The sequence below is a fragment of the Grampus griseus genome (genome assembly GCF_964374135.1).
Source record: "Grampus griseus genome assembly, chromosome: 10".
NCBI classification, from domain to species: Eukaryota; Metazoa; Chordata; class Mammalia; order Artiodactyla; family Delphinidae; genus Grampus; species Grampus griseus.
In genome coordinates, this window is record NC_139004.1 from 81,544,110 (window position 1) to 81,557,596 (window position 13,487).

The window sequence follows — 13,487 nt, forward strand, 5'->3', positions numbered from 1 at the left end:
ATTTAAAGGAAGAAAAGCTATAAGCTATCCTCCTTGATCAATCAGCCATACAGTGAGAAAAGTTTGATATTTGCATTATTATTTCTCATTCTTATTTGAGTCTTCCTATTTTAAGAGCTTAATTTTCTTGCAATCCTTTTTCTTTTATTATCTTTCCATTCTTATTAGGTGTCTGTCACTGGACTTCTCTGTGGACAGAATTCCAATGCCTCATGTAGTTTTCAACGCCAGCTCAGACTTGGGAATTATTCAAACATCATGGGTTTTTTTTCCTTATTGACCTGTCCAGCTCTCTCCTTCCTGTCATGTCAACCTTGACACTGGAAGGCTGGAAGCCACTCACAGACACATACACAAGTATTTATCTCTGAAAATGTAGGCAGGATGTTGGAGCCAGCTGAGGTGGAGAGGCTATGCAAGTCAGAAAACTCCATAGCAAATACTGTAATAAGTTGAATTTTGTGCTAACAGACGTTTCCCAGACCCAGATAGTCCCCATGGAAACAGGGCTTTGCTCTTGGCAGTTACATCAGAATTCTCTTCAGTAAATAATCAGTGATAGCACATACTTTCTTTCTTCATTGTCCTTGTGACAATGGTGAATCCTCAACTGGAAAGAGAAAACAAAAGGAGAGGGATACCATTGCTCCTGAATGACAGGCTGCAATGCCTTCCAGAGGACCCCAACAATAAGAAAGAGGGGCAGCAACGGGAGTTTAAGCCTGAAGTGTTTTTTAAAAACCACACAACAATGGATAAGCACATTTCTCTCCAGGATGGTTGGCAACTTGCTGATGATCATTGCCATGGATGAATATTTACTGTGTCCCAATATCAAGGCTTTATACTAGACCCTGACCAGAGGCAAGTCTAAATTCTGTAGGGCCTGGAGCTTATACAATAGGCAGAGGAAGCAGGGGCAGGGGGGGAGGTGTCTTCGAGGCAATAATGTAAAATCTTGAATACAGAATAAGGTACAGGGCATTGGAAGGGCCCCAAGCAAAATGAGGGGCCCGGAAGTTTAAACTTCCCTCGTTTCTTGGTAAATCCATCTCTGATCCTAGAAGTAGAGTGATAGATAAGGATAAGCACAGTAACAACAACAGCAGCAGTAGCAGCTACTCTATACTGAGCTGCCAACACTGTACTGAGCACCTCACATGCATTATCTCATTCAATCTCACCACAGCCGCAAGAATTAGATACCAAATTTTGCAGATAAAGAAATGGAGGCTCAATAACTTGCCAGTGCACAGAGTGGTAAAACTGAACTCAAAATCAAAGGTTCTGACTCTAAGTTCTTAATCACCAAAGTACAAGGTTCTTAAGAAGTCTTAGTAGTTTTATGGCAACGTTAAGGGAGGTACCTGAGACAGTAACAGAAAGTTCAGAAACAGTTTTCTTCTGGAGGGGTGAACACATAAAGAAGCATGTCTCAACCCTTGGCAGGATTGACATTTTGGGCTAGATAATTCTTTGTTGTAGGGGGCTGTTCTGAGAATTACAGGTTGTTTAGCAACACCCCTGGCCTCTACCTACTCGATGCAGTAGCACCCTCTTCTCAGCTGGGATGACCATAAATGTCTCCAGATATTCCCTAAGTCCCCTGGCTGGGAACGGGGGAGATCACTGAACTGAGAACCCATGACTTAAAGATTGAGTAAGAGGTAGGGAGGTGAGGAAGTGGGGGGAGGGGTACTCCTGAAAGAAGTCATAGCAAGTACAAAGGCAGAACAGTGGGAAACAGCCTGACAGATATGAGGAAGGGCAGGCAATTTCATGTTACTTGAGGCCAAAGGGGAGGCTGAGGATCACTTGGTGGTGAAGTAGGAGGAGGTCAAATTACAGAGGCCATTAAATGTCATGCCAAGGGGTTAGAGTATTATTTCCTATCAGAGGGGAAGGGATACAAAAAACTATCATAACATTTGGTAATGACATGATCGAGGGGACATTTTCAAATGTCACTCTGGTCTCTTAGTGGATAATATATCTGATGAGGACAAGTCTAGTTCAGTTAACTTTGTCGTTTTCTATTTTAGACATGTGTTATGCCCTCTAAGAGGTCTAGAAATGACCAAAAAGCCCAGAGAAATTAGAGTCTGGATGGGTTACTGACAATTCACTTCCATCTTCAGAAGACGGAAATCTCAACACAACCCTACCAGGTAGTGGGCTGACAGTGCCATCCTCCAATACAATGTGCTGAGAAAGCCTTTCCTGCTAAACAACATGTGTATCAGTTTCATTAAGGGAAACAGGTCATGGAACAGATGAAGGCAACCATGTAAAATATATATGAAATACCCACTCTCTCTTTGGTTGTGCTTAAAATAAAGAAGGAAGAGTAAAGAATCACGAAGTTGTGTCTATGAGCATAAACCACCTGGTTTACTTCCAGATTGAACCACTTGAATGATATGAGCAGCATTTTCATAGTATAGCAGACATTGTTCACTGCCTGTTCAACATCTATTCTTCCCTGTGTCCTTACTAACAACACGCTGATTTTGTGCAGGCAACAATACTGTGTTCCCAGCTAAAGTCAACTTACTTCCTCAGACTCTAATGAAGCTAGAGGTGGCTAAGTGACCCAGGCAAGTAAGATGTATGCTGGTGTTGTTGAGTGGTGTTTCCCCCCATTTCCAATTCAAATGGAATCTTTATCTCTTCTCATATTCCCTCTATTTGTGTGTTTGACTTCTTAACATCCTCAGAATATTTTCACACTTTAAAAAATAAATTACACCTCTCCTCTAACATTGAGAAGATACTTACTATTTAGAAAAGGTTAAGAAACATTCTTTCCTGAAAAGTACTCCTACTGTCTGATAATTATTCCATCACAACTCATTTACTTTATCCTTCAATTTGAGGAATAGATATGACAGAGCATTTTAGTTTTCGTAATTGCCCTGTTGCAATTGCTGACTAGCGTCAGAGTAGGAGAGAAGAGGTGAAAGTGGCTATTGATTAATTATAACACATTTCTTCCCAGGGCAAGTCTTTGGAATTCAAAAAAAAAAAAAGCCTTCCAACAAGTTGGGCTTTAAGAATAGTGCATATAACAATAATAGCCTGACACAACTCACAGACCCTTCCCAAAGTGCCTGTATTAGAATGAATTCAATATACAGCCTCACCTTGGTTAGAGCAGAGAAAAGCTGCAAAAAACAGAAAGTGAACAACCCTAAGAATCTTTTAGAAACCCTCTAGGTTTGACTGCTTAGCCATACATCCTACAAGCATAGGTAACAAGATAGGAAGCAAAAGAAAATCCTAAAATATCACCCCCAAGGCGAGCAACGACAGCCAGCAGCTGCATTTGATCCTCTGTACTGACAAACGGCCAGTGTGATTGCCTCCTACCATCAATTCTTCAGGTTTACCTGGGCAAGGAGAACTGGATGACCAACTTTTTCATAGCCTGACCCTATAGCCTCGTTATCTGCCTCTAAGCCTTTGGGTAAAAATGCCCGGGTCTCCAAGAAAAGCTTCCCAGCATCTCAGGTTTTCCTAAGTGACTGTTGCAATGATGATGAGAATGAGGAAGCGACGATGCCCACTCTCATCTCAGGGGAGAAAAGGTGAGGGGGACGCCCCTAACAGACAACAGGGAAGCTATCTGCTGCTCCTTTCAAAGCACCAAAACCATCTCCCAAGGATTCAAGACCACTCTTCAAAACTCTCCTTTCTATTCAAACCCATTCATTTTTATTGAGTAGCAGAACATGTTCTCATTTGTACAGTTCTAGGCACTTGCTGGAAAATCACCTCAGTTGTGAGATAACACACATGATGTGGTTCAGAAATTAAACTAGAATGTTTGCAGGATTATAAAGAGTTGAAAACTGCTTCCTCTTTCCGAGGCTCCATTTTCCAGTTATTCTAACAGGTGCTGTTTCAGAATATTCCAACGGGATGTGCTGACTCTCATTCATATTAATTTGATCCTCAGTATAAATAGAAGTATGGATAAAATATGTAAATATATTGAACAAGAGGAATAAACCACAGCCATTTCCCAACATTCTTTCCAATCCATGTGGATCTTTTCCTGTGGCTGGCATTGCATTCAAGAAAGTCCTTTTGTTTGCTTACTGAAACATAGACCTGCCAGGAGAGCTGAGCTCTAAATTGCTGTTGCATTTCTGATGGAAAGGTGCCACATAACTTAAATTTCAACAGTTCTACAGTTTCCCATATTTCTTATTTGTGACTCGACACCTCATAGACGAAGTGCATTGTACTATCGTTTTAATAAGTAGTTTTTGAATGAAGGTCATTTTTCTTTGCGTCCAAATTCCATCTATTTATTTTTTCTTTCTTTTTACTGACAGATCCTGAGATCCAAAAAAAGGGCTTTGAAAAGTCATTTCTTTTCAAAGGTATTAGGTTTCAACAGCCAATAAACCAAATGACCAAACAGAACCACCACGTCCTCAAACTGCCAAAGAGGTGGTGACAATTCTTGTTTGTCTGTTCATCTGAAGGGAAAGGATATGGTTGATTCCTCTTGTTCAGCCACTTAGTTGTGAGTAAACATTATTTTTTAGAAAATCAGTTCTCCTGGGTTTTCTCATCAATGAACTATTTTCCCCATAATGGCAGATAATTACCTAGTATATCTGGGAAAATGGAGTCCATCTTCACGATAGAGATGGTAGTTAGATACACATTGAGTCCAATTGGATTCACTGTCCAAGCTATAAAGAAATGGAGATCAAGTGACTTTTAATCTTGTATGAAACAAAAAGATTAAACTGTCTATATTACGATGAACTGCCGTGACGAGCCCTATGATAGAACCACACTCGCAGAGCTGCTTCTAATGATATGTATGCAAGGAATAGATTTTTCCTGATAACGCATGTAATTAGAGTACAGAACAAAATGTTCTATTCAAATTCATGACATGCCCAACTAATAAAGGAAGAGAGGATAAGGCATTTGCTATTTATTTGCATGAAAGAGCTTTAATATAGGATATACTTTAGAGAAATTAGTTTTCAATCTAGGTGACTAGATGAGATTTTGACTCTGAACTGTTTCTTGAGTTGACCTATGAGAATTTATGCAGAAATATGACTGTGATGCTTACAAACCAGACAGGCATTGTTTTTTTCATTAATTCCTGAATGTCTCATATAGTCAGGAGAAGCAGAAAATTGGTCTTTTTAAAAGCCCACTGTACAAGAATTTGCTTTTATGAAACATAATCAGCAAGAGTTGATAGGAATCTTAGCAGGAATGTATTCTTTTTAAATTCAGACATTCAAGAAGTTAGATACATTGATTCAGCAGTGATGATTCTCCACTGACCTGTATAAAACAGAAATCTAGGGTTATATTGTTATAAATATATTTGAGAGAACCTCTTGCTATCATAGTACCAACTCTTCAGGGTGAATTATGGACCACACAATGGATACTTGAAAGAAAGCTTTACATCAACTCCTGTGCTTATTTTTCGATGATAAACGTTAGTGTCACATCCACTGGATATACATAAGAAATTGCTTCTAAGAGTAGGAGTCTTTCATTTTTAAAAACAACAACTGATATCAACATTATCCATGTAATGTATTGCGTAACTGTAGAAATCTATACTTATGAGCCAATAAAAAAACTGCTAAGCGTGAGATAAAAGGTAAAAGTCTCACATTGTATGCTTAACATCATTTGAAACACTAACAAGTAAGAAAAACTGTTGTATTCCTTTTACAGATATGAAATACGGCCTTTTTATTTATTTTTTAATTATTATTTTTTTGCGGTACGCGGGCTTCTCACTGCCGTGGCCTCTCCCGTTGCGGAGCACAGGCTCTGGACGCACAGGCTCAGCGGCCATGGCTCACGGGCCCAGCCGCCCCGCAGCATGAGGGATCCTCCCAGACCGGGGCACGAACCCATGTCCTCTGCATCGGCAGGCGGACTCTCAACCACTGCGCCACCAGGGAAGCCCTGAAATATGGCCTTTTTAGTAAAAGGCACCAAGATCCACTCACTCAAGCCAGAAACAGAGGAGTCCTCTTTGCTTTCTCCCTTTACCTCTCCTCCCACTTCAAAGCCATCAACAACTTCCATCAATTCTCCCTTCCAACATATATCACAAAGTTTTTTTCTACCTCCATCCTGGCTCCGACAGTTATCCCTGGTTGCCAGGTCTCTTAAAAAAAGTTTCTGTTTTTAAACTTCTCTCTCTATTATCCTTGGCCTCCCCTAATGCATCTTCCACAAAGTAGGCAGAATAATAAGATTATGTTTATCTAGCTTAAAATCTTCAATGACTTGCCCTCACACTTAGAATAAATCCAAACACATTAAACTCGGAGCTTCTGGAATCCAGCCTCTGCTTCTCTGCCTAACCCTGTTTCCCATGGAGCCAGAAACATTATACCCACACCCCTTGGCCATCCTCAAGTTCTTTCCTGTTTCAAGGCCATTGTTCTCCCTGCCTGAATCACTCTTTATCCCGCTTGTTTCCTCCTATCTCAGCTAAAATAGCCTCTCCCCGAAGCGACCTTTCTTCATTGCTCTATCTGGAGATCTTATCTTGTCAAGCAATTTCTTTTGTTGTACTTATCAAAATTTGCAATGATTTTGCTTGTTGATCGTTTTCTTTGTCTATCTCCCCATGAAAATGTCAGTGTCATGAAGAGAAAGGACAATGTCTATCTTGGTTACTGTCATATATACCTAGTAAGTCCTACACCAATGTTTATTTAATGAATACATGAACTTATTGCAGCTCTGCTTTCATAGATAGAGGCCATAAAGAGGCAGAGATGCAGATAAATTTCAGGGGAAAAAATTGTCCTTGATTTGTTTTCAGGTTCAGGAATCAGCGGTTTTCTTTTTTTTCTCCATCCTAAAATAAATGTTCAATTAAATCTAACTTTCTCAAGGGGAAAGTAAAAGGAATGAATATTCTCACATATTGCAATCATGAAGCTTATTCAAAGTGTCTATATATTTCTTATCTGTGAGTGGGTGAGCCAGATTTCTCTCTGGAAGTAAGCTAAACTCTTTGGGAAGCTTTTCTATCTCTTCTGGGCCACTTATGTAACAGGAAGATACTAGAGTTTATAACACGTCCCTGAGTATTGCATTTATTGCCAAAGAATATGTAGGCTGATTATAGATTATATCCACTTGTGTGTATTCGCTGTACAAAACAAGTATAGCAGCTTGTAAAAAGTGAAAAAGTTCTTGGCTGACATTGTTGAAATCTCTTACAAATCAAGCTACAATGAGAAAGCTGAAAAAGCTATTTTATAACAATATGTAAGAAAAAAATGATTTTGTGGACAAACGTATGTTTTAAGCGGACAAAATATTTTATAATGTTTTTCTATTTTAACTGAAGTACTGCTTTCTTCTGGAAGTACTGTTTTCTTCTTATTCGTTGCTCAAAGAAAAATTGGAAAGCAAGTAAAAATAGTTAATGAGAAAACTACTGTTATTAGACTGGCATAGTTGTAAAGGTATAAATTTTCTTCCATGTAATCTGAATCTTAAAACTTAGCAAACATGAACATATTAAGAGATAGAATAGAAACATCATTTTATTTATTTTTTTAAACATCTTTATTGGAGTAAAATTGCTTTACAATGGTGTGTTAGTTTCTGCTGTATAACAAAGTGAATCAGTTATACATATACATATGTTCCCATATCTCTTCCCTCTTGCATCTCCCTCCCTCCCACCCTCCCTATCCCACCCCTCTAGGTGGTCACAAAGCACCGAGCTGATCTCCCTGCGCTATGCGGCTGCTTCCCACTAGCTATCTATTTTACATTTGGTAGTGTATATATGTCCATGCCACTCTCTCACTTCGTCACAGCTTTCCCTTCCCCCTCCCCGTGTCCTCAAGTCCATTCTGTACGTCTGCGTCTTTATTCCTGTTCTACCCCTTGGTTCTTCAGAACCATTTTTTTTTTTACATTCCATATACATATGTTAGCATATGGTATTTGTTTTTCTCTTTCTAACTTACTTCATTCCGTATGACAGTCTCTAGGTCCATCCACCCCACTTCAAATAACTCAATTTTGTTTCTTTTCATGGCTGACTAATATTCCATTGTATGTATGTGCCACATCTTCTTTATCCATTAATCTGTTGATGGACGCTTAGGTTGCTTCCATGTCCTGGCTATTGTCAATAGAGCTGCAATGAACATTGTGGTACATGACTCTTTTTGAATTATGGTTTCCGCAGGGTATATGCCCAGTAGTGGGATTGTGGATCATATGGTGGTTCTATTTTTAGTTTTTTAAGGAACCTCCATACTGTTCTCCATGGTGGCTGCATCAATTTCCATTCCCAACAGTGCAAGAGGGTTCCCTTTTCTCCACACCCTCTCAAGCATTTATTGTTCGTATATATTATGATGATGGCCATTCTGACAGGTGTGAGGTGATTCCTCATTGTAGTTTTGATTTGCATGTCTCTAATGATTAGTGATGTTGAGCACCCTTCCTTGTGTTTGTTGGCAATCTGTATATCTTCTTTGGAGAAATGTCTATTTACGTCTTCTACCCGTTTTTGGATTGGGTTTTTTGTTTTTTTGATATTGAGCTGCATGAGCTGCTTGTATATTTTGGAGATTAATCCTTTGTCAGTTGCTTCATTTGCAAATATTTTCTCCCAATCTGAGCATTGTCTTTTCGACTTGTTTATGGTTTCCTTTGCTGTGCAAAAGCTTTTAAGTTTCATTAGATCCCATTTGTTTATTTTTGTTTTTATTTCCATTTCTCTAGGAGGTGGGTCAAAAAGGATCTTGCTGTGATTTATGTCATAGAGTGTTCTGCCTGTGTTTTCCTTAAGAGTTTTATAGTGTCTGGCCTTACATTTAGGTCATTAATCCATTTTGAGTGTACTTTTGTGTATGGTGTTAGGGAGTGTTCTAATTTCATTCTTTTACATGTAGCTTTCCAGTTTTCCCAGCACCACTTATTGAAGAGGCTGTCTTTTCTCCATTGTATATTCTTGCCTCCTTTATCAAAAATAAGGTAACCATAGGTGCGTGGGTTTATGTTTGGGCTTTCTATCCTGTTCCATTGATCTATATTTCTGTTTTTGTGCCAGTACCATACTGTCTTGATTACTGTAGCTGTGTAGTATAGTCTGAAGACTGGGAGCCTGATTCCTCCAGCTCCATTTCTCTTTCTCAAGATTGCTTTGGCTATTCGGGGTCTTTTGTGTTTCCATACAAACTGTGAAATTTTTTGTTCTAGCTCTGTGAAAAATGCCATTGGTTGGTAGTTCAATAGCGATTGCATTGAATCTGTAGATTGCTTTGGGTAGTACAGTCATTTTCAAAATGTTGATTCTTCCAATCCAAGAACATGGTATATCTCTCCATCTGTTTGTAGTGTCTTTAATTTCTTTCATCAGTGTCTTATAGTTTTCTGCATACACGTCCTTTGTCTCCTTATAGGTGGGTTTATTCCTAGGTATTTCATTCTTTTTGTTGCAGTGGTAAATGGGAGTGTTTCCTTAATTTCTCTTTTGGATTTTTCATCATTAGTGTATAGGATTGCAAGAGATTTCTATGCATTAATTTTGTATCCTGCTACTTTACCAAATGCATTGATTAGCTCTAGCAGTTTTCTGGTAGCATCTTTAGGATTCTCTATGTATAATATCATGTCATTTGCAAACAGAGACAGTTTTACTTCTTCTTTTCTGACTTGGATTCATTTTATTTCTTTTTCTTCTCTGATTGCTGTGGCTAAAAATTCCAAAACTATGTTGAATAATAGTGGTGAGAGTGGGCAACCTTGTCTTGTTCCTGATCTTCGTGGAAATGGTTTCAGTTTTTCACCATTGAGGACTATGTTGGCTGTGGATCTGTCATATATGGCCTTTATTATGTTGAGGTAAGTTTCCTCTATGCCTAATTTCCGGAGGGTTTTTATCATAAATGGGTGTTGACTTTTGTCAAAAGCTTTTTCTGCATCTTTTGTGATGATCGTATGTTTTTTCTCTTTCAGTTTGTTAATATGGTGTGCCACACTGATTGACTGGCATATATTGAAGAATCTTTGCATTTCTGGGATAAACCCCACTTGATCATGGTGTATGATCTTTTTAATATGCTGTAGGATTCTGTTTGTTAATATTTTGTTGAGGATTTTTGCATCTATGTTCATCAGTGATATTGGCCTGTAGTTTTCTTTTTTTGTGGCATCTTCATCTGGTTTTGGTATCACAGGGTGATGGTGGCCTTATAGAATGAGCTTCGGAGTGTTCCTCCTTTTGCTATATTTTGGAAGAATTTGAGAAGGACAGATGTTAGCTCTTCTCTACATGTTTGATAGAATTAGCCTGTAAAGCCATCTGGTCCTGGGCTTCTGTTTCTTGGAAGAGTTTTAATCACAGTTTCAATTTCAGTGCTTATGATTGGTCTGACTATATTTTCTGTTTCTTCCTGGTTCAGTCTTGGAAGGCTGTGCTTTTCTAAGAATTTGTCTATTTCTTCGAGTTTGTCCATTCTATTGGCATATAGTTGCTTGTAGTAATCTCTCATGATCCTTTGTATTTCTGCAGTGTCAGTTGTTACTTCTCCTTTTTCATTTCTATTTCTATTGATTTGAGTGTTTTCCCTGTTTTTCTTGATGAGTCTGGCTAATGGTGTATGAATTTTGTTTATCTTCTCAAAGAACCAGGTTTTAGTTTTATTGATCTTTGCTATTGTTTCCTTCATTTCTTTTTATTTCTGACCTGATCTTTATGATTTCTTTCCTTCTGCTAACTTTCAGGGTTTTTTGTTCTTCTTTGTATGAACACTTTAGGTGTAAGGTTAGGTTGTTTATTTGAGAATTTTCTTGTTTCCTGAGGTAGGACTGTATTGCTATAAACTTCCCTCTTAGAACTGCTTTTGCTGCAACCCATAGGTTTTGTGTCGTCGTGTTTTCCGTGTCATTTGTTTCCAGGTATTTTTTGATTTCCTGTGTGATTTCTTCAGTGCTGTCTTGGTTATTTAGTAGTGTATTGCTTAGCCTCCATGTGTTTGTATATTTTACAGTTTTTTTCCTGTAATTGATATCTAGTCTCATAGCGTTGTGGTCAGAAAAGATACTTGATATGATTTCAATTTTCTTAAGTTTACCAAGGCTTGATATGTGATGCAAGATATGATCTATCCTGGAGAATGTTCCATGAGCACCTGAGAAGAAAGTGTATTCTGTTGTTTTTGGATGGAATGTCCTATAAATACCAATGAAGTCCATCTTGTTTAATGTATCATTTAAAGTTTGTGTTTCCTTATTTATTTTCATTTTGGATGATCTGTCCATTGGTGAAAGTGGGGTGTTAAAGTCCCCTACTATGATTGTGTTACTGTTGATTTCCCATTTTATGTCTGTTAGTATTTGCCTTATGTACTGAGGTGCTCCTATGTTGGGGCATAAATATTTACAATTGTTATCTCTTCTTCTTGGATTGAGACCTTAATCATCATGTAGTGTTCTTCTTTTTCTCTTGTAATAGTCTTTATTTTAAAGTCGATTTTGTCTGATATGAGAATTGCTAACGCAGCTTTCTTCTGATTCCCATTTACATGGAATATCTTTTTCCATCTCCTCACTTTCAGTCTGTATGTGTCCTAGGTCTGAACTGGGTCTCTTGTAGACAGCATATATACGGGTCTTTTTTTCTGTATCCATTCAGCCAGTCTATGTCTTTTGGTTGGAGCATTTAATCCATTTACATGTAAGGTAGTTATCGATATGTACGTTCCTATTACCATTTTCTTAATTGTTTTGGGTTTGTTATTGTAGGTCTTTTCCTTCTCTTGTGTTTTCTGCCTAGAGAAGTTCCTTTAGTATTTGTTGTAAAGCTGGTTTGGTGGTGCTGAATTCTCTTAGCTTTTGCTTGTCTATAAAGGTTTTAATTTCTCCATCGAGTCTGAATGAGATCCTTGCTGGGTAGAGTAATCTTGGTTGTAGGTTTTTCTCCCTCATCACTTTAAATATGTCCTGCCACTCCCTTCTGGCTTGCAGAGTTTCTGCTGAAAGATCAGCTGTTAACCTTATGGGGATTGCCTTGTATGTTATTTGTTGCTTTTCCCTTTCTGCTTTTTAATATTTTTTCTCTGTATTTAATTTTTGATAGTTTGATTAATATATGTCTTGGCATGCTTCTCCTTGGATTTATCCTGTATGGGACTCTCTGTGCTTCCTGGACTTGATTGACTATTTCCTTTCCCATATTAGGGAAGTTTCCAACTATAATCTCTTCAAATATTTTCTCAGATCCTTTTTTTCTCTTCTTCTTCTGGGCCCCCCATAATTCGAATGTTGGTGCATTTAATGTTGTCCCAGAGGTCTCTGAGACTGCCCTCAATTCGTTTCATTGTTTTTTCTCTATTCTGCTCTACAGTAGTTATTTCCACTGTTTTATCTTCCAGGTCACTTATCCATTCTTCTGTCTCAGTTATTTTGCTATTGATTCCTTCTAGAGAATTTTTAATTTCATTTATTGTGTTGTTCATCATTGTTTGTTTGCTCTTTAGTTCTTCTAGGTCCCTGTTGAATGTTTCTTATATTTTCTGCATTCTATTTCCAAGATTTTGGATCATCTTTACTATCATTACTCTGAATTCCTTTTCCAGTAGACTGCCTATTTCCTCTACATTTGTTTGGTCAGTCGGATTTTTACCTTGCTCCTTCACCTGCTGTGTATTTCTCTGTCTTCTGATTTTGCTTAACTTACTGTATTTGGGGTCTCCTTTTCGCAGGCTGCAGGTTCGTAGTTCCTGTTGTTTTTGGTGTCTGTCCCCAGTGGGTAAGGTCAGTTCAGTTGGTTTTGTAGGCTTCCTGGTGGAGGGTACTGGTGCCTGTGTTCTGCTTAATGAGGCTGGATCTTGTCTTTCTGGTGGGCAGGGCCGTGTCTGGTGGTGTGTTTTGGGGTGTCTGTGGACTTATTATGATTTTAGGCAGCCACTCTGCTAATGGGTGGGGTAGTGCTCCTGTCTTGCTAATTGTTTGGCATAGGGTGTGCAGCACTGTAGGTTGCTGGTTGTTGAGTGGAGCTGGGTCGTACCGTTGAGATGGAGAAATCTGGGAGAGCTTTTGCCGTTTGATATTACGTGGGGCTGGGAGGTCTCTGGTGGACCAATATCCTGAACTCCACTGTCCCACCTCAGAGGCTCAGGCCTGACACCTGGCTGGAGCACCAACACCCTGTCTGCCACACGGCTCAGAAGAAAAGGGAGGAAAAAAAGAAACAAAGAAAGAAGAAGAAGAAATAAATTAAATAAAGTTATTAAAGTGAAAAATAAAAAAATTATTTAAAAAATTTTAAAAAGTAATAAAAAATAGAGAAAGAAGAGAGTAACCAAACCAAAAAACAAATCCAGCATGATAACAAGCACCAAAAACTATACTAAACAAAACAAAACCAGACAGTCAGAACCCTAGGACAAATGGTAGAAGCAAAGCTATACAGAGAAAATCACACAAAGAAGCATACACAT